Source organism: Strigops habroptila, chromosome W (genome assembly GCF_004027225.2).
Source record: "Strigops habroptila isolate Jane chromosome W, bStrHab1.2.pri, whole genome shotgun sequence".
Lineage (NCBI taxonomy): Eukaryota > Metazoa > Chordata > Aves > Psittaciformes > Psittacidae > Strigops > Strigops habroptila.
In genome coordinates this window covers 27426163-27446848 of record NC_044301.2, presented here as the reverse complement: position 1 = coordinate 27446848, position 20686 = coordinate 27426163, and positions in this window count along the sequence as shown.

Below are 20686 nucleotides of genomic sequence, written 5' to 3'. Positions count from 1 at the left end.
GACACTGTCCCGCACAACATCCTTGTCTCTAAATTGGAGAGACATCAATTTGATGGATGGACAACTCGATGGATAAAGTACTGGCTCGATGGCCGCACGCAAAGAGTTGTGGTCAACAGCTCAATGTCCAGCTGGAGACGGGAAATGAGTGGTGTCCCTCAGGGATCGGTGTTGGGACCGGTCCTGTTCAACATCTTTGTCAGCAACATGGACAGTGGGATTGAGTGTGCCCTCAGCAAGTTTGCCAGTGACACTAAGTTATGTGGTTCGGTTGATACGCTGGAGGGAAGGGATGCCATCCAGAGGGACCTTGACACGCCTGTGACGTGGGCCAATGCCAACCTCATGAAGTTAACCAAGCCAAGCGCAAGGTCCTATACCTGGGTCGGGGCAATCTCAGGCACAGCTACAGGTTGGGCAGAGAAAAGATTCAGAGCAGCCCTGTGGAGAAAGACTTGGAGGTGATGGTTGATGAGAAACTGAACATGAGCTGGCAGCGTGCGCTTGAAGCCCAGAAAGCCAACCATATCCTGGGCGGCATCAAAAGAAGCATGACCAGCAGGTCAAAGGAGGTGATCCTGCCCCTCTACTCTGCTCTTGTGAGACCTCACTTGGAGTATTGTGTACTGTTCCGGTGTCCTCAGCATAAGAAGGACATGGAGCTGTTGGAGCAAGTCCAGAGGAGGGCCATGAGGATGATAAGAGGGCTTGAGCACCTCCCGTATGAAGACAGGCTGAAAAAGTTGGGGCTGTTCAGCCTGGAGAAGAGAAGGCTGTGTGGAGACCTCATAGCAGCCTTCCAGTATCTGAAGGGGGCCTACAAGGATGCTGGGGAGGGACTCTTCGTCAGGGACTGTAGCGATAGGACAAAGGGTAATGGCTTCAAACTTAAACAGGGGAAGTTTAGATTAGCTATAAGGAAGAAGTTCTTTACAGTGAGGGTGGTGAGGCCCTGGAACGGGTTGCCCAATGAAGTGGTGAGTGCTCCATGCCTGGCAGTGTTCAAGGCCAGGTTGGATGGAGCCTTGGGTGACATGGTTTAGTGTGAGGTGTTCCTGCCCATGGCAGGGGGGTTGGAACTAGATGATCTTAAGGTCCTTTCCAGCTCTAACTATTCTATGGTTCTATGATTCTACACGGCACCAGGCCTGCTGGTGGCAGATGGGGTATGCCAGTTGCAAAGGGGGAAAAGGTCCCTAGCCCAGGAGCTAGCAGGGCTCATAGAGAGGGCTTTAAACTAGGTTTGAAGGGGGAAGGGGATAAAACCAGGGTCACTAGAAATGAGCCGGGGGTAGCATGCCACTGTTGGAGGCCAGATCCACAGAGCAACTTAAATGCATCTATGCCGATGCTTGCAGCATGGGCAACAAACAGGAGGTGCTGGAAGCCATTGTGCAGCAGGAAAACCAGGACATAGTCGCCATCACAGAAACGTGGTGGGACAATTCACATGATTGAAGTGCTGGAATGAATGGCTACAAGCTCTTCAGAAGGGATAGGCAAGGAAAAATAGGTGGTGGGGTTGCATTGTATGTCAGGGAGTACATTGATTGCCTGGAACTTAATGTTGTGAGAAGGTTGAATGTTTGTGGATCAGGGGGAAGGCCAACCAAGCTGATATCCTGGTAGCAGTCCATTATAGACCACCTAACCAGGATGAAGCTATGGATGAAGCATTGTTCAAACGACTGGGAGAAGTTTCACAGTCGCTAGCCCTTGTTCTCGTGGGGGACTTGAACCTACCAGACGTTTGCTGGAAATACAATACAGCAGAGAGGAAACCATCCAAGAGGTTCTTAGAGCATGTGGAAGATAACTTCCTGACTCAGTTGTTGAGTGAGCCAACTAGGGGAGATGCCCAGCTAGATATGCTGTTCGCAGAGAAGGACTGGTGAGTGATGTGATGGTTGGAGGCCGTCTTGGGCAAAGCGATCACAAAATGACAGAATTTTCAATCCTTGGAAAAGTTGGGAAGAAGGTCAGCAAAACTGCCACCTTAGACTTTCAGAGGGCTGACTTTGGCATGTTTAGGACACTGGGAAAATTCCTTGGGAAACATTACTGAAGGACAAAGGGGTCTGGGAAGGCTGGAGAGTCTTCAAGAATGAAATCTTAAAGATGCAGGAGCAGGCGGTTCCCATGTGTGTTGGGGAATAAGACCAGCCTGGCTGAACAGGGAGATAGTGCTAGAACTCAGGAAAAAAAAAAAGAGAATCTATCACCTGTGGAAGAAGGGACTGTCACCCCATGAGGAGTACAAGGATGTCATTAGGTTATGCAGGGAGAAAATTAGAAAGGCGAAGGCACAGATGGAACTTAATCTGACCACTACTATATAATTAAAAAATTTTTACGAATATTTTAGTGATAAAAGGAGGACCAAGGAGAGCCTCTATCCTTTACTGGATACTGGGGGAAACCTAGTGACAAAGAATGAGGAAAAGGCTGAGGTATATAATGCTGCCTTTACCTCAGTCATTAATAGTCAAACCAGCCATCCTCAGGGTATTCAGTCCCCTGAGTTGGAAGACAGAGACGGGGAACTGATTGAAATCCCCATAATCCAGCAAGAAATTGTTAGTGACCTGTTGTGGTTTAAGCCCAGCCAGTAACTGAGAACCACGCAGCCGCTCGCTCACTCCCCCCCTTCTTCCTCCCCCCGCTCCCAGAGGGATGGGGAGGAGAATCAGAAGAATGTGACTCCCACGGGTTGAGATAAGAACAGTACAGTAACTAAGGTGTAATACAAAACCACTACTGCTACCACCAATGATAATAACGATAAGGGATATAACAAGGGGAGAGGATACAATTGCTCACCACCTGCCGAATGATATCCAGCCCGACCCAAGCAGTGATCTGGGCCTTCCGGGTAACTCCCCCCGGTTTATACACTGGGCATGACGTGCTGTGGTATGGAATACCCCTTTGGCTAGTTTGGGTCAGGTGTCCTGCTGATCGCTCCTTGGCTCTCCAGTCTACGGATCAGCTTATGGATGGGAATCAGGGAGTCTCGGTTGGCGCGATATTGCCGCCGGTGCACTGTTGTGGTTGCAATTGGCACTTGTTGTTCTTCGACCTTCAGCAACCCCACAACAGAAGGATCCTCTGAGAGACCGGGCAAGGGGGACAGCTGCTTAATTTCCTCTGTTTCCAAGGCAGCAATACCAAAAGCCCATCTATACCCTTTTGGGTCTTTGAAGTACCCTCTCCTGAGATAGTCTATGCCAAGGATGCATGGAGCCCCTGGACCAGTCACAATGGGGTGCTTTTGCCACTTCCTCCCAGTCAGGCTGATTTCAGCTTCCAGTATAGTTAACGCTTGGGATCCTCCTGTCCCTCCAGAAATATAAATGGGTTTCACCCCTTGATACCTTGATGGCATCAGGTCACACTGTGCACCGGTATCTACTAGAGCCTTATACTCCTGTGGGACTGATGTGCCAGGCCATCTGATCCACACAGTCCAGTAAACCCGATTGTCCCTCTCCTCCACCTGGCTGGAGGCAGGGCCCCTCTAATAGTGATCATAAAATTCTCCACTTATGTCTTGTAGAAAGGGATTAGTATTCCTTATCACAGGAGCTGGAGTAAAATCAGCTCTTCCACTCCATCTGGGAAACTACTCACCAGAGACTGAAGCAGCAGCTTTCCTGGGAGGATCATCCTCGACCATTGTTCTCCTCTTCAGTTCACGCACCCGTTGCTCCAGAACTGAGGTAGGTTTTCCATCCCACTTTCTCATGTCTTCTCCGTGATCCCGCAGGTAAAACCATAGGGTGGCACGTGGCGTGGTCCTCCTATATTTTCTTTCTCGAGCAGTAGGGCGCCTTCTGTTAATAGCTGAGAGATGGGTTGGTACGCGTGGGGAGCTGGATAGATCGGATAAATCGTCTCTCAATTGTTTGAACTCGTGGGACAGATTTTCCACAGGTGAAATGATGGAAGGGGTGAGATTGTCTTCAAACTCTCGGAGTTGACGAATCAGGTAATCCACTGTTGGTGATACTCCATCATTCCAGGTCATTGATGCCCATGAGTGGGCATATGATGATGGTGCACTCTGTGTAAGTTTCCGCCACATGGGTCATGTACATTCGACTTCATCTGGATCTACGGATGCGTTCCTGGCATCCGGCCTACGATAGATCATCTCTAGAATGGCTGATTCCCTCAGGGACTGGATGCCTTTCTCTATCGTGGTCCACCTGGCTGAGTGGCACATAACATCATCCTTGTAGGGAAACCTTTCCTTCACAGGTGCCAAGAGCTGCCTCCAATGGCTGAGGGCTTGCTTCTCTCTTGCAATCGCTTTGTCAATTCCTCCTTCCCTAGCAAGTGATCCCAGCTGCTTGGCTTCCCTACCTTCTAGTTCGTGACCATCGGCCCCATTGTCCCAGCATCGGAGCAACCAGGTGACAATGTGCTCCCCTGGAAGACGGGTGAAATCTTTTCGCATATTCTGCAGCTCGGTTGAGGTCCGGGGTCGAGAAGTCACCTCTTCTTCTTCTTCCTCTTCCTCTGATCCACGTAGTAGTAACTCTTGTTCAGATCCTGTTCCGTGTAGTAACGGCATTGGGTCTTCATCTTTCTTCGCTTCACAGGTTTCTCTTTGTGCCTCTCGTTTGCTTTTGCTTACAGGGGCAACAGACATTGTCACAAACTGGCCATTTGGTTTAGCTGCAGTGTTTGTCACTGTGGTTGGAGTGACTGCAGTGTCTGCAACTAGGATTGGAGTGGCTGCAGCATCTGCCACTAGGGTTGGAGTGGCTGCAGTGTCTGTTGCCGGGGTTGGTGCAGCTGTTGTGCTTGGGGGTTGAGTAACACCAACAGCTGAAATGTCTGTTGCTGTCGGGGTTTGAGTAGCTACTCTGCTTGTCACTGGGGTTGGTGTAGCTGCTGTATTCGAAGTTGGAGTAGTTGTGTTGTCTGTTGTGGTCAGGGTTTGAGCAGCTGCTGTGCTTGTAGTTGGCGTAGCTGCATTGTGTTTTGCTTTGCCATCAGATCCAGAGACATTTTTCCCCTTTGAAGGTGCTGGATAGTGTTGAGCAGGGCTCTGTAGGCGTAGGCCAAGCCCCAGCACGTTGCAGCGAGTTGTCCCTCTCTGATATAAACAGAACAACAGCACACGTCGTTTAAGTGTTTTACTAGTTTTTCCGGATGTTGCACTTGTTCAGGGGTGAAGTTCCAAAGCACTGGAGGGGCCCACTGGCCTACATACTTGCCCATACTATCCCACACACCCTGCCACTCATGACTGTCCAGCCTCAGGGAAAATCTCTTGGTGGTCCTCCTATATCGTCGTCTAACCCTAGACCAGATTCGAACCCGATACTGCTTAACTTTCAAGATCAGACGAAACAGGGTGTTCCCAGGGCGGGATGGCCGTGGGTAAAACACACTCCGTACGTTTGCCAACATTCTGATCCCCAGCACAATCAGCAGGCAGGTTTCAAGGGTATTCAAAGGCCATCTAAAACCTTCAGAACTCTCAACTGCTGTTGCAAATAGGCTGGTGGGGGAACGGGGGGTGAAAGGGAATGCCTCCTTCATAAGTTGACCCACCGAGGAGAAAAAAAAAGATATGCAATTGCTAAAATATTTCATTATATACCTCCCAAAGTATAGAGCTGATGGCCACACTGGAAGCACAAACCGGACCAGTTTCATGATGAGTGAGTCTATTGTAGTACAAGTCATTACCATGAAGTACAGTGAAACAAGAACCTTAGCCCAGGCCCCCCAGCCGATAAATGCTAAAACAGCGAATACTGGCTTTAAGTAAGGTACAACATGCTGAAACTCTGAGATCAAGCGCAACAAGTCTGAGAGCCAAATAATCACCATTGTGATGAGTAGTAACAATGAGTGCTTATCACAAATATGATTAGACACACTCTGGTCAGATCGGTCGTTATCTCAACCCTTCGTGCCCCACTTTGGGCGTCACAAAGAACTGTTGTGGTTTGAGCTCAGCCGGTAACTCAGAACCACACAGCCGCTCGCTCACTCCCCCCCTTCTTCCTCCCCCCGCTCCCAGAGGGATGGGGAGGAGAATCGGAAGAATGTGGCTCCCACGGGTTGAGATAAGAACAGTCCAGTAACTAAGGTGTAATACAAAACCACTACTGCTACCACCAATGATAATAACGATAAGGGAAATAACAAGGGGAGAGGATACAATTGCTCACCACCCGCCGACCGATACCCAGCCCGTCCCGAGCAGTGATCTCAGCCTTCCAGGTAACTCCCCCCCGGTTTATATACTGGGCATGATGTGCCATGGTATGGAATACCCCTTTGGCTAGTTTGGGTCAGGTGTCCTGTCTCTGTTTCCTCCCGGCTTCCCCTCCTCCCTGGCAGAGCATGAGACTGAGAAAGTCCTTGGTTGGAATAAACATCACTTAGCAACAACTAAAAACATCAGTGTTATCAGCGTTGTTCCCAGGCTGAAAGTTAAAAAACACAGCATTGCACCAGCTACTAAGAAGGAGAAAAATGACTTCTATAGCTGAACCCAGGACATGACCTCCTGCTCCGCTTAGACATACAAGGTCTATGGTGCTGGATGGGCCACCCAAGAGTGCTGAAGGAGCTGGCAGAGGAGCTTGCTAAGCCACTCTCCATCATTTCTCAGCAGTTCTGGTCTAGTGGGCAGGTCCCAGGGGATTAGAGGTTGGCCAGCATGATGCCTCTCTACAAAAAGTGCAGGAAGGAAGACCCCAGAAACTACAGGCCTGTCAGCCTGACCTCAATGCCAGGGAAGGTCATGGAGCAGATCATCCTAAGTGAGATCATACAGCATGTGCAGGAAAACGTGTGGGTTCAGGCCCAGTCAAGCACGGGTTCATGAAGGGTCTTGCTTGACCAACCTGATCTTCTACAACAAGGTGACCAGTGTTGAAGTAGCCGCAGTTTCTGTTGCTTTGCCATCAGATCCAGAGACCTTCTTTTCCCCTTGAGGGTGCTAGATAGTGTTGAGCAGGGCTCAGTAGTCATGAGCTAGGCCCCAGCACATTGCAGTAATTTGTGCCTCTCTGGAATTGCCAGGGCAACAGCATACTTTTCCCAAATATTTTACTAGGTTTTCCAGATTTCACACTTCTTCAGAGGTGAAGTTCCAAAACATTGGAGGTGCCCACTGTCCTAGGTATTTGCCCATACTATCCCACACACCCTGCCACTCATAACTATCCAGCCTTGGGGAAGATCTCTTGGTGATATTCTTAGATAGTTGTTTAACCTTAAACAAGACATGAACCATTTCAACAACATGCTGGTTACTAACTAAAGAACGAGGTTGGTTTAAAGGGTACTCAAAGGATATTCAGGATGTTTGAAATTCTCAAATGCTGCTGTAAACAGCCTTGCAGGGAAGATGTGGGAGGATGTCTCCTCTGTATGTTTGCCCACCGAGGAGAAAAGGCAAAAGGTATAATTAGTAATAGTTCCCATTAGATGGCTCCCAAAGTATAGAGGTGATGGCCATGCCGAATACACATACTAGATCAGTTTCATGACCAGCAATTCTATCGTATCACAAGACACTGTTATAAAGTACAACGAGAACCTTAGCCCAGGCCCCGAAGCTGATAACACCAAAATAGTGAATGAATGATGCAAGTAATGTGTTACATAATGCAACTCTGAGACAAAGAGCAACAACTCTGAGAGCAAATACATCAACATTGTGACCAGCGACTATTAAACCAATACAATGAATGCTTATAACAAATTTGTTTTGACACACTCTGGTCACATCTGTTGTTATCATCTCAACCCTTCATGCCCCACGTTGGACACCCAAAAGAACTGTCATGGTTTAAACCCAGCCAGTAACTAAGTACCATTCAGATGCTCACTCACCACCCCTCTCCCATCCCCAGGCAGAATGGGGAGAAGAATCGGAAGAATGTAAAACCCATGGGTTGAGATAAGAACAGTTTAAAAAATAAAGTACAATATAATACTAATGCAACTAATAATAAGTGAAATAACAAGGAGAGATATAAAATTAAAGGAAAAAAACCTCACAAAAAACCAAAACCAACCCCCCCCCCAAAAAAAATAAGAGTGATGCCCAATACAATTGCTCACCACCTGGTGACTGATACCCACCCCGACCCAAGCAGCGATTGGCCCCTTCCAGCTAACTCCACCCAGTTTATACACTGAGCATGACATGCTATGGTATGGAATAGCCCTTTGGATAGTTTGGGTCAGGTGTCCTGTCTCTGCTTCCTCCCGGCTTCTTGTGCCCCTTCTCACTGGTGGAGCATGAGAGACTGCAAAGTCCTTGGCTAAGGTAAGCACTACTTAGCAACAACTAAAACATTGGTGCGTTATCAACATTATTTTCAGACTAAATCCAAAACACAGCACTGTGCCAGCTACTAGAAAGAAAATTAACTCTCCCAGATGAAACCAGGACAGGCCCCATTCACTACAACCCCTTGAGCCCCTTCACTCAGTGCACTGTGTAACCGTCAAGAAGGATGCTGTGAGAGACAGTATCTAAAATGCCTTTCTAAAATTGCCCTGGGTTCAGCTACAGCAGCCATTTTTTCTCCTTCTTAGTAGCTGGTACAGTGCTGTGTTTTTGACTTTCAGCCTGGGAACAATGCTGATAACACACCAATGTTTTCAGTTGTTGCTAAGTAATGCTTACTCCGACCAAGGACTTTCTCAGTCTCATGCTCTGCCAGGGAGGAGGGGAAGCCGGGAGGAAGCAGAGACAGGACACCTGAGCCAAACTAGCCAAAGGGGTATTCCATACCACAGCACGTCATGCCCAGTATATAAAGTGGGGAGAGTTACACGGAAGGCCCAGATCGCTGCTTGGGTCGGGCTGGGTATCGGTTGGCAGGTGGCGAGCAATTGTATCCTTGCCCCTTGTTTTTTCCCTAATTATTATTATTGGTGGTAGCAGTAGTGATTTTGTATTATACCTTGGTTACTGGACTGTTCTTAAGCTGTGGGAGTTACATTCATTTGATTCTCCTCCCCATCCCTCCATGAGTGGGGGGGGGGGAAGAAGGGGGGGGAGTGAGTGAGTGGCTGCATGGTTCCGACTTACCAGCTGGGCTTAAACCACGACAGTTCTTTGTGGTGCCCAATGTGGGGCACAAAGGGCTGAGATAAAGACAGATCTGACCAGAGTGTGTCTAACAATATTTGAGATAAGTATTCATTGTTTCAGATTAATGGTCACTCATCACAATGTTGATTTATTGGCTCTCAGAGTTGTTGCGCTTGATCTCAGAGTTTCAGCGTGGTGTAGCTTACTTAAAGCCAGTATTTGCTGTTTTAGTGTTTATCGGCTGGGGGGCCTGGACTAAGGTTATTGTTTCACTGTACTTCATGGTAATGACTTGTACTACAATAGACTCATTGATCATGAAACTGGTCTGGCTTGCGTTCCCAGCGTGGTCATCACCTCTATAATATGGGAGGTACATAATGTCATTTTTTAGCAATTACATATCTTTTTTTTTAACTCGGGGGGTCAACCTACGAAGGAGGAATTCACTTACACCCCCCGCTCCCCCACCAGGCTGTTTACAACAGCATTTGAGAGTTCTGAAGGTTTTGGATGGCCTTTGAATACCCTTGAGACCTGCCTGCTGCTTGTGCTGGGGATCAGCATGTCGGCACACATAATGAGTGTGTTTTACTGTGGGATAATTACTGAATATGATTTGAAAATTAAACTTAGATTTAAAAATGTAGCATTGCTCACACATAAAGGAAAAACGGACTTTCAGGGTAAGATGCAGCTGCACGTGGTATGCCAGGAATTCACTCCACAGCGGTTCCCGTGGCAACATTGCTTGACGGAGGATGGAGCAGAGTGGAGATTCTGTGGCCAAACTCTGTCCCAACACCAGCAGAGATGGGAACTAGGTGGTACTTAAAACTGATAAGCTGCATACTTGCTGCCCTGAGCCTGTCATCTTTTGACAAAATGCTGTCCTTTGTGTGAACTTTGCTTCATTATAATGCATTTTAATACGAAAACACACCTCCACCTCCAATGCTACCCACCTCCAAAGTGAGACCACCCCTCTTTGAGCATGCTCTTTGAATTTTTTGTGGCATATACCTTTAAAAGCGAAGCGAGGAAAATTTACACCAATAACAATAAAGGTATGTATGACTAGAGTCACTCAAGCTCCAACTTGAAAGTGAAAAATAGTATAAAAATGACCCAAAAAGTGGGGGGCTTTAGGGAAGACATCATCATGGACGAGCCGAGGAAGACCCCATCAGCTGACTACTCTCGACTCCTGGGACCGGTCGACGGGCTGGACCTTTCTTCCCCCCCATAGGGACGCCTTTGGGTAAGACTTGCACTGTATCCAGTGCTTCCCTGGGAAAATTAGGAATCTCTATATAGAGTTACTTTTACTTTTATACTTTAAAGCCAGGCTGTATTATTCATAACTTTGTCGCGCGGTTGTATACCTTATTATTTGCACGTGCTTTTGCAGACAGTGTATTTATCACCGGCAATCCACAAGAACCTGTATCTGTTGCTTTAATAAACTGCACTGTTTAAGTAGCTAATCGTAAATCTCTCATTGAACGCGACCAGCTCCTTCAGTGTGGCCGTGCTAGTTCGTGAGCACGATTAGACTGAAGGTGCAGTGCACTATTAGTGCATCCGGAATCGTGATTATTCAATATATTGAATGCGACCGGACTGATAGTGGCAAATTGGGCATCACTCAGAATCTAAGCCTAGCCGCACCCAGCCCCTCTAATATCTGAGGACCAGCTGGAAAGCAAGGGGGTTTATTTTCTGCCAAATTATTTTACCCTTTCACACAACATTTACCCACAGCCATCCCGCCCTGGGAACACCCTATTTCGTCTGATCTCGAAAGTTAAGCAGTATCGGGTTCAAGTCTGGTCTAGGGTTAGACGACGATATAGGAGGACCACCAAGAGATTTTCCCCGAGGCTGGACAGTCATGAGTGGCAGGGTGTGTGGGATAGTATGGGCAAGTATCTAGGCCAGTGGGCCCCTCCAGTACTTTGAAACTTCACCAGTGAACAAGTGCAAAAACTGGAAAAACTAGTAAAGCACTTAAACGAGGTTATACCAGAGAGGGACAACTCGCTGTCAACGTGCTGGGGCTTGGCCTACGCCTACAGAGCCCTGCTCAACGCTATCCAGCACCTTCAAAGGGAAAAAAATGTCTCTGGATCTGATGGCAAAGCAACAGACAACACAGCTACTCCAACTCCAAGTACAGCAGCTACAAAAACCCCAGTGACAGGCACAGCAGCTACTCAAACCCCAACAGCAACAGACAACCCAGGTGTTGGTGTTACTCAACCCCCAAGAAAACCAGCAGCACCAACCCCGGCAACAGACACTGCAGTCATTATAACCCTAGTGGCAGACACCGCAGCTGCTAAAACCACAGTGATAGACAATGCAGCTAAACGAAATGGCCAATTTGTGGCAAATGCAGGGACTGTGAGAACGAAGACCTTAGGCCCACTGTAGGAGAGGATCAGGTTCGAGACCATCTTAAGAACCTGAACGTGCACAAGTCCATGGGACCTGATGAAATCCATCCACGGGTCCTGAAGGAGCTGGCGAATGAAGTTGCTAAGCCACTGTCCATCATATTCGAAAAATCCTGGCAGTCAGGTGAAGTTCCCGATGACTGGAAGAAGGGTAATATAACCCCCATTTTCAAGAAGGGGAAGGTGGAAGACCCGGGGAACTACAGACCAGTCAGCCTCACCTCTGTGCCTGGCAAAATCTTGGAGCAGTTTCTCCTGGAAAACATGCTAAGGCACATGAAAAACAACGAGGTGGTTGGTGACAGCCAACATGGCTTCACTAAGGGGAAATCCTGCCTGACCAATTTGGTGGCCTTCTATGATGGAGCCACGGAACTGATGGACAGCGGCAGAGCAGTTGATGTCATCTACCTGGACTTGTGCAAAGTGTTCGACACTGTCCCGCACGACATCCTTGTCTCTAAATTGGAGAGACATCAATTTGATAGATGGACCACTCGGTGGATAAAAAACTGGCTCGATGGCCGCACGCAAAGAGTTGTGGTAAATGGCTCGATGTCCAGTTGGAAACCTGTAACGAGTGGTGTCCCTCAGGGATCGGTGTTGGGACCGGTCCTGTTCAACATCTTTGTCGGTGACATGGACAGTGGGATTGAGTGCGCCCTCAGCAAGTTTGCCGACGACACCAAGCTGTGTGGTTCGGTTGATACGCTGGAGGGAAGGGATGCCATCCAGAGGGACCTTGACACACTTGTGAGGTGGGCCGATGCCAACCTTATGAAGTTTAACCAAGGCAAGTGCAAGGTCCTACATCTGGGTCGGGGCAACCCCAGGCACTGCTACAGGCTGGGCAGAGAAGAGATTCAGAGCAGCCCTGCAGAAAAGGACTTGGGGGTGTTGGTTGACGAGAAGCTTAACATGAGCCGGCAGTGTGCGCTTGCAGCCCAGAAAGCCAACCGTATCCTGGGCTGCATCAAAAGAAGCGTGGCCAGCAGGTCGAAGGAGGTGATCCTGCCCCTCTACTCTGCTCTTGTGAGACCCCACTTGGAGTACTGCGTACAGTTCTGGTGTCCTCAACATAAAAAGGACATGGAGCTGTTGGAGCGAGTCCAGAGGAGGGCCACGAGGATGATAAGAGGGCTGGAGCACCTCCCATATGAAGACAGGCTGAGAAAGTTGGGGCTGTTCAGCCTGGAGAAGAGAAGGCTGCGTGGTGACCTCATAGCAGCCTTCCAGTATCTGAAGGGGGTCTACAAGGATGCTGGGGAGGGACTCTTCCTTAGGGACTGTAGTGGTAGGACAAGGGGTAATGGCTTCAAACTTAAACAGAGGAAGTTTAGATTAGATATAAGGAAGAAGTTCTTTACAGTGAGGGTGGTGAAGCACTGGAATGGGTTGCCCAGGGAGGTTGTGGATGCTCCATCCCTGGCGGTGTTCAAGGCCAGGTTGGACAGAGCCTTGAGCCACATGGTTTAGGGCAAGGTGTCCCTGCCCATGGCAGGGGGGTTGGAACTAGATGATCTTAAGGTCCTTTCCAACCCTTACGATTCTATGATTCTATGATTCTATATCGGTTGCCCCTGTAAGAAAGGGGAAAAGCAAACGAGAGGCACAAAGAGCAACCCCTGCAGTGAAGATGAAGACCCAAAGCACTTACTACAGGGGACAGCATCTGATCAAGAGTAAATACTACATGGATCAGAGGAAAAGGAAGAAAAAGAAGAGGTGACTTCTCGACCACGGACCTTGAACAAGCTGCAGAATACGCAAAAGATTTCACCCGTCTTCCAGGGGAGCACATCGTCACCTGGTTTCTCCGATGCTGGGACAATGGGGCCGACGGTCACGAACTAGAAGGTAGGGAAGCCAAGCAGCTGGGATCACTTGCTAGGGAAGGAGGAATCGACAAAGCAATTGCAAGAGAGAAATGAGCCCTCAGCCTTTGGAGGTGGCTCTTGGCACCTGTGAAGGAAAGGTTTCCCTACAAGGATGATGTTATGAGTCGCTCAGCCAACTGGACCACGATAGAGAAAGGCATCCAGTCCCTGAGGGAATCAGCCATTCTAGAGATGATCTATCGTAGGCCGGATGCTGGGAATGCATCCGTAGATCCAGATGAAGTTGAATGTACACAACCCATGTGGCGGAAACTTACACAGAGTGCACCATCATCATATGCCCACTCATTGGCATCAATGACCTGGAATGACATGCACCACCAACAGTGGATGAAGTGACTCATCAACTCCAAGAGTTCGAAGACAATCTCACCCCTTCCTCATTTCAGCTGTGGAAAATCTGTCCCAGGAGTTCAAACAATTGAGAGACGATATATCCGATCTATCCAGCTCCCCACGTGTACCGACACATCTCAACTATTAACAGAAGAAGCCGTACTGCTCAAGAGAGAAAATATAGGAGGTACATGCCACGGTACACCCTATGGTTTTACTTGCGGGATCACGGAGAAGACATGAGAAAGTGGGATGGAAAACCTACCTCAGTTCTGGAGCAATGGGTGCGTGAACTGAAGAGGAGAACAGCAGTCAAGGATGATCCTCCCAGGAAAGGTGCTGCTTCAGTCTCTGGTGAGCAGTTTCCTAGATGGAGTGGAAGAGCTGATTTTACTCCAGCTCCTGTGATAAGGAATACTAATCCCTTTCTACAAGACATAAGTGGACAATCTTGTGATCACTATTAGAGGGGCCCTGCCTCCAGCCAGGTGGAGGAGAGGGACAATCGGGTTTACTGGACTGTGTGGATCAGATGGCCTGGCACATCAGTCCCACAGGAGTATAAGGCTCTAGTAGATACCGGTGCACAGTGTACCCTGATGCCATCAAGGTATCAAGGGGTGAAACCCATTTATATTTCTGGAGGGACAGGAGGATCCCAAGAGTTGACTGTACTGGAGGCTGAAATCAGCCTGACTGGGAGGAAGTGGCAAAAGCACCCCACTGTAACTGGTCCAGGGGATCCATGCATCCTTGGCGTAGACTATCTCAGGAGAGGGTATTTCAAGGACCCAAAAGGGTATCGATTGGCTTTTGGTATTGCTGCCTTGGAAACAGAGGAAATTAAGCAGCTGTCCCCCTTGCCCAGTCTCTCAGAGGATCCTTCTGTTGTGGGGTTGCTGAAGGTCGAAGAACAACAAGTGCCAATTGCGACCACAACAGTGCACCGGCGGCAATATCGCACCAACCGAGACTCCCTGATTCCCATCCATAAGCTGATCCGCAGACTGGAGAGCCAAGGAGTGATCAGCAGGACTCCCTCACCCTTTAATAGCCCCATATGGCCAGTGCAAAAGTCTCATGGAGAGTGGAGACTAACAGTACACTATCGTGGCCTGAACGAAGTCACACCACCATTGAGTGCTGCCGTACCGGACATGCTAGAACTTCAATATGAACTGGAGTCAAAGGCAGCCAAGTGGGATGCCACAAGTGATATTGCCAATGCATTTTTCTCAATCCCTTTGGCAGCAGAATGCAGGCCGCAGTTTGCTTTGACTTGGAGGGGCGTCCAGTACACTTGGAACCGACTGCCCCAGGGGTGGAAACACAGCCCTACCATCTGCCATGGATTGATCCAGACTGCACTGGAACAGGGGCAAGCTCCAGAACACCTGCAATACATTGATGACATTATCGTGTGGGGCGATACAGCAGAAGAAGTTTTTGAGAAAGGGAGGAAAATAATCCAAATCCTGCTCAAGGCTGGTTTTGCCATAAAACAGAGTAAGGTCAAGGGATCTGCACAGGACATTCAATTTTTGGGAATAAAATGGCAAGATGGACGTCGCCAGATGCCCACAGACGTGATCAACAAGATAACAGCAATGTCTCCACCAACTAACAAGAAAGAAACACAAGCTTTCTTAGGTGTTGTGGGGTTCTGGAGAATGCACATCCCAAATTACAGCCTGATTGTAAGCCCTCTCTATCACGCGACCCGGAAGAAGAATGATTTCAAATGGGGCCCTGAGCAACAACAAGCCTTTGAGCAAATTAAACGAGAGAGAGTTCATGCAGCAGCCCTTGGACCAGTCCGGACTGGGCAAGATATGCAAAATGTGCTCTATAGTGCAGCCGGGGAGAATGGTCCTGCCTGGAGCCTCTGGCAGAAAGCTCTAGGGGAGACTCGAGGTCGACCCCTTGGCTTTTGGAGTCGGGGATACAGAGGATCCGAGGCCAGCTACATTCCCACTGAAAAAGAGATACTGGCAGCCTATGAAGAATTTTGCGCTGCTTCAGAAGTGATTGGAAACGAAGCACAGCTCCTCCTGGCAGCCCGGTTGCCTGTGCTGGGCTGGCTGTTCAAAGGCAGGGTCTCCTCTACCTATCATGCAACCGATGCTACATGGAGTAAGTGGGCCGCACTAATTACACAATGAGCTCAAATAGGAAATCCCAGTCATCCAGGAATTCTAGAAGTCATCATGGACTGGCCAGAGGGCAATGATTTTGGGATGTCACCAGAGGAGGAGGTGATGCGTGCTGAAGAGGCCCCACCGTATAATGAACTGTCAGAGAGTGAAAAGCAATGCGCCTTGTTTACTGATGGGTCCTACCCTATTGTGGGAAAGCATCGGAGATGGAAGGCAGCTGTGTGGAGTCCCCTGGGACAAGGTGCAGAAACTGCTGAGGGAGAGGGTGAATCTTGTCAGTTTGCAGAGGTGAAAGCCATCCAGCTGGCCTTGGACATTGCTGAACGAGAAAAATGGCCAGTACTTTATCTCTATACTGACTCATGGATGGTGGCAAATGCCCTGTGGGGGTGATTGAAGCAATGGAAGCAGAGTAACCGGCAACGCAGAAGTAAACCCATCTGGGCTGCTGCACTGTGGCAAGATATCGCTGCCCGGGTGCAGAACCTGGTGGTGAAGGTACGCCACGTAGATGCTCATGTACCCAAAAGTCGGGCCACTGAGGAACACCAGAACAACCAGCAAGTGGATAAAGCTGCTAAGATTGAAGTGGCTCAGATGGACTTAGATTGGCAACATAAGGGTGAATTATTTTTAGCCCGGTGGGCCCACGACACCTCAGGCCACCAAGGCAGAGACGCAACATATAGATGGGCTCGTGATCGAGGGGTGGACTTAGCAGTGGACACTATAGCCCAGGTTATTCACGAATGTGAAACATGCTGCAATTAAGCAAGCCAAACAGTTAAAGCCTCTCTGGTGTGGAGGACGATAGCTGAAGGACAAATACGGGCAGGCCTGGCAGACTGATTATATCACACTCCCACCGACCCGCCAAGGCAAGTGCTGTGTGCTTACCATGGTGGAAGCAACCACCAAGGCTCTGTCCAACCTGTCCTTGAACACCGCCAGGGATGGAGCATCCACAACCTCCCTGGGCAACCCATTCCAGTGCTTCACCACCCTAACTGTAAAGAACTTCTTCCTTATATCTAAACTTCCCCTGTTTAAGTTTGAAGCCATTACCCCTTGTCCTACCACTACAGTCCCTAAGGAAGAGTCCCTCCCCAGCATCCTTGTAGACCCCCTTCAGATACTGGAAGGCTGCTAGGAGGTCTCCACATAGCCTTCTCTTCTCCAGGCTGAACAGCCCCAACTTTCTCAGCCTCTCTTCATACGGGAGGTGCTCCAGCCCTCTTATCATCCTCGTGGCCCTCCTCTGGACTCGCTCCAACAGCTCCATGTCCTTTTTATGTTGAGGACACCAGAACTGTACGCAGTACTCCAAGTGAGGTCTCACAAGAGCAGAGTAGAGGGGCAGGATCACCTCCTTTGACCTGATGGTCACGCTTCTTTTGATGCAGCCCAGGATACGGTTGGCTTTCTGGGCTCCAAGCGCACACTGCTGGCTCATGTTAAGCTTCTCGTCAACCAACACCCCCAAGTCCTTCTCCGCAGGGCTGCTCTGAATGTCTTCTCTGCCCATCCTGTAGCAGTGCCTGGGATTGCCCCGACCCAGGTGTAGGACCTTGCACTTGGCTTGGTTAAACTTCATAAGGTTGGCATCGGCCCACCTCTCAAGCGTGTCAAGGTCCCTCTGGATGGCATCCCTTCCCTCCAGCGTATCAACCGAACCACACAGCTTGGTGTCGTCAGCAAACTTGCTGAGGGTGCACTCAATCCCACTGCCCATGTCGCCGACAAAGATGTTGAACAGGACCGGTCCCAACACCGATCCCTGAGGGACACCACTTGTTACTGTTTTCCAACTGGACATCGAGCCATTTACCACAACTCTTTGCGTGTGGCCATTGAGCCAGTTCTTTATCCACTGAGTGGTCCATCTATCAAATTGATGCCTCTCCAATTTAGAGACAAGGATGTTGTGTGGGACAGTGTTGAACACTTTGCACAAGTCCAGGTAGATGACGTCAACTGCTCTGCCCCTGTCCATCAGTTCCGTGGCTCCATCATAGAAGGCCACCGAATTGGTCAGGCAGGATTTCCCCTTAGTGAAGCCATGTTGGCTGTCACCAACCACCTCATTGTTTTTCATGTGCCTTAGCATGCTTTCCAGGAGAAAGTGCTCCAACATTTTGCCAGGCACAGAGATGAGGCTGACTGGTCTGTAGTTCCCTGGGTCTTCCACCTTCCCCTTCTTGAAAATGGGGGTTATATTACCCTTCTTCCAGTCATCAGGAACTTCACCTGACTGCCACGATTTTTCAAATATGGTGGACAGTGGTTTAGCAACTTCATTTGCCACTCCTTCAGGACCCGTGGATGGATTTCATCAGGTCCCGTGGACTTGTGCACGTTCAGGTTCTTACGATGGTCTCAAACCTGATCCTCTCCTACAGTGGGCCTAAGGTCTTCATTCTCACAGTCCCTGCATCTGCCTTCCAAGACTCGGGCGGTGCGGTCAGAGCAATTGCAAGTGAAGACTGAGGCAAAGAAGTCATTGAAAACCTCAGCCTTCTCCAAATCCATGGTAGCCAGTTCTCTTGATAGCTTCTGGAGAGGGCCCACGTCTGTCTTTTATTTGCTACCTATCTATAGAATCCTTTCCTGTTATCTTTCACATCCCTTGCCAAACTTAATTCTAGCTGGGCCTTAGCTTTCCTAACCTGGTCCCTAGCTTCCTGGACAATGCTCCTATTTTCTTCCCAGGCCGCCTGTCCTCGCTTCCACCTTCTATAAGCTTCTTTTTTCCCTCTAATTTTCCTCAGCAGCTCCTTGTCCATCCATGGAGGTCTCCTGGCCCTCCTGCTGCACTTTCTTCTAGTCGGGATGCAACACTCCTGAGCATGTAGCAGGTGATCCTTGAATATCAACCAGCAGTCTTGGGCCCCCCTGCCCTCTAGGGCTATATCCCATGAAACCTTACTAAGCAGGTTCCTGAAGAGGCCAAAATCTGCTCTCTTGAAGTCTAGGGCAGTGAGCTTGCTGCATGCTCTTCTCACTGTCCTGAGGATCTCAAGCTCAACCATCTCGTGATCACTACAGCCAAGGCTGCCCTGGAGTGTCACATTTCCAACCAGTCCCTCCCTGTTGGTGAGCACGAGGTCCAGCATGGCACCTCTCCTTGTCGGCTCCTCTATTGCTTGAAAGAGGAAGTTGTCTTCCACACAATCGAGGAACCTCCTGGATTGCTTCTGCCGGGCCGTACCATCCCTCCAATAGATGTCAGGATGGTTGAAGTCCCCCATGAGGACAAGGGCCTGTGAGCGTGAGGCTACTCCTATCTGTCTGTAGAGCTCTTCATCCACAGAGTCCTCTTGACCAGGCGGCCTGTAACAGATTCCCACCGTAATGTCCCCCATTGCTGTTCTCCCTTTGATCCTGACCCACAAACACTCTGTTAACCAATCACCCATCCCCAGACAGAGTTCCATACTCTCCAGCCCGTCACTGACATAAATAGCTACTCCCCCTCCCCATCTGCCTGGCCTGTCTTTTCTACACAGCCTGTAACCTAATATCCTCTCCCCTTGTTATTTCCCTTATTATTATTATTGTTGGTGGTAGTAGTAGTGGTTTTGTATTATACCTTCGTTACCGGACTGCTCTTATCTCAACCCGTGGGAGTCACATTCTTCTGATTCTCCTCCTCATCCCTCTGGGAGCAGGGGGAGGAAGAAGGGGGGGAGTGAGCGAGCGGATGTGCTGGTTCCGAGATACTGGCTGGGGTTAAACCACGACAAAAATCCAAAAAAGTACGTCCACGACCTTACATTCATACACCAGGTGGGAAACCTTATCAGCGAAAGCTATCAAATTAGTTAGGACTTTTCCTTTGTGAACCCATGTCGACCATGCCTGATGAATTGCATTGCCCTTACAATGTCTTTCAATAGCAGACTGTATGACCTTCTCATGTCCTTGTACACTACCCATCAAGGCCAGGTTATTCACAAATGTGAAATGTGCCGCACTTAAGCAAGCCAAGTGGTTAAAGCCTCTCTGGTATGGAGGATGATGGCTGAAGTACAAGTATGGGGAGGCCTGGCAGATTGACTCTATCACGCTCCCACCGACCCGCCAAGGCAAGCGCTATGTGCTTACCATGGTGGAAGCAATCACCGGATGGCTGGAAACATACGCTGTGTCCCACGCCACTGCCCGGAACACTATCCTGGGCCTTGAGAAACAAGTCTTGTGGCGACACGGCACCCCAGAGAGAATTGAGTCAGACAATGGGACTCATTTCCGGAACAACCTCATAGACACTTGGGCCAAAGAGCATGGCATTGAGTGGGTATATCACATCCCCTACCATGCACCAGCCTCTGGGAAAATCGAACCGTACGATGGGCTGTTAAAAACTACACTGAGAGCAATGGGTGGTGGGACACTGGGATACACAATTAGACAAAAGCCACCTGGTTGGTCAACACCAGGGGATCTGCCAACAGGGCTGGCCCAGCCCAATCAGAACTTTTACATACTCTAGAGGGGGATAAAGTTCCTGTGGTGCACATAAAGAATTTGTTGGGGAAGACAGTCTGGGTTATTCCTGCTTCAGGTAAAGGCAAACCCACTTGTGGGGTTGCTTTTGCTCAGGGACCTGGATATACTTGGCGGGTAATGCGGGAAGATGGGGAAGTCCGATGTGTACCTCAAGGGGATTTCATTTTGGGGGAAAACAGCCAATGAACACAGTTGTATGCTGTTGCCTGCTATATAACACTTCCATAGCCCATCAGCTAGATGCCCATC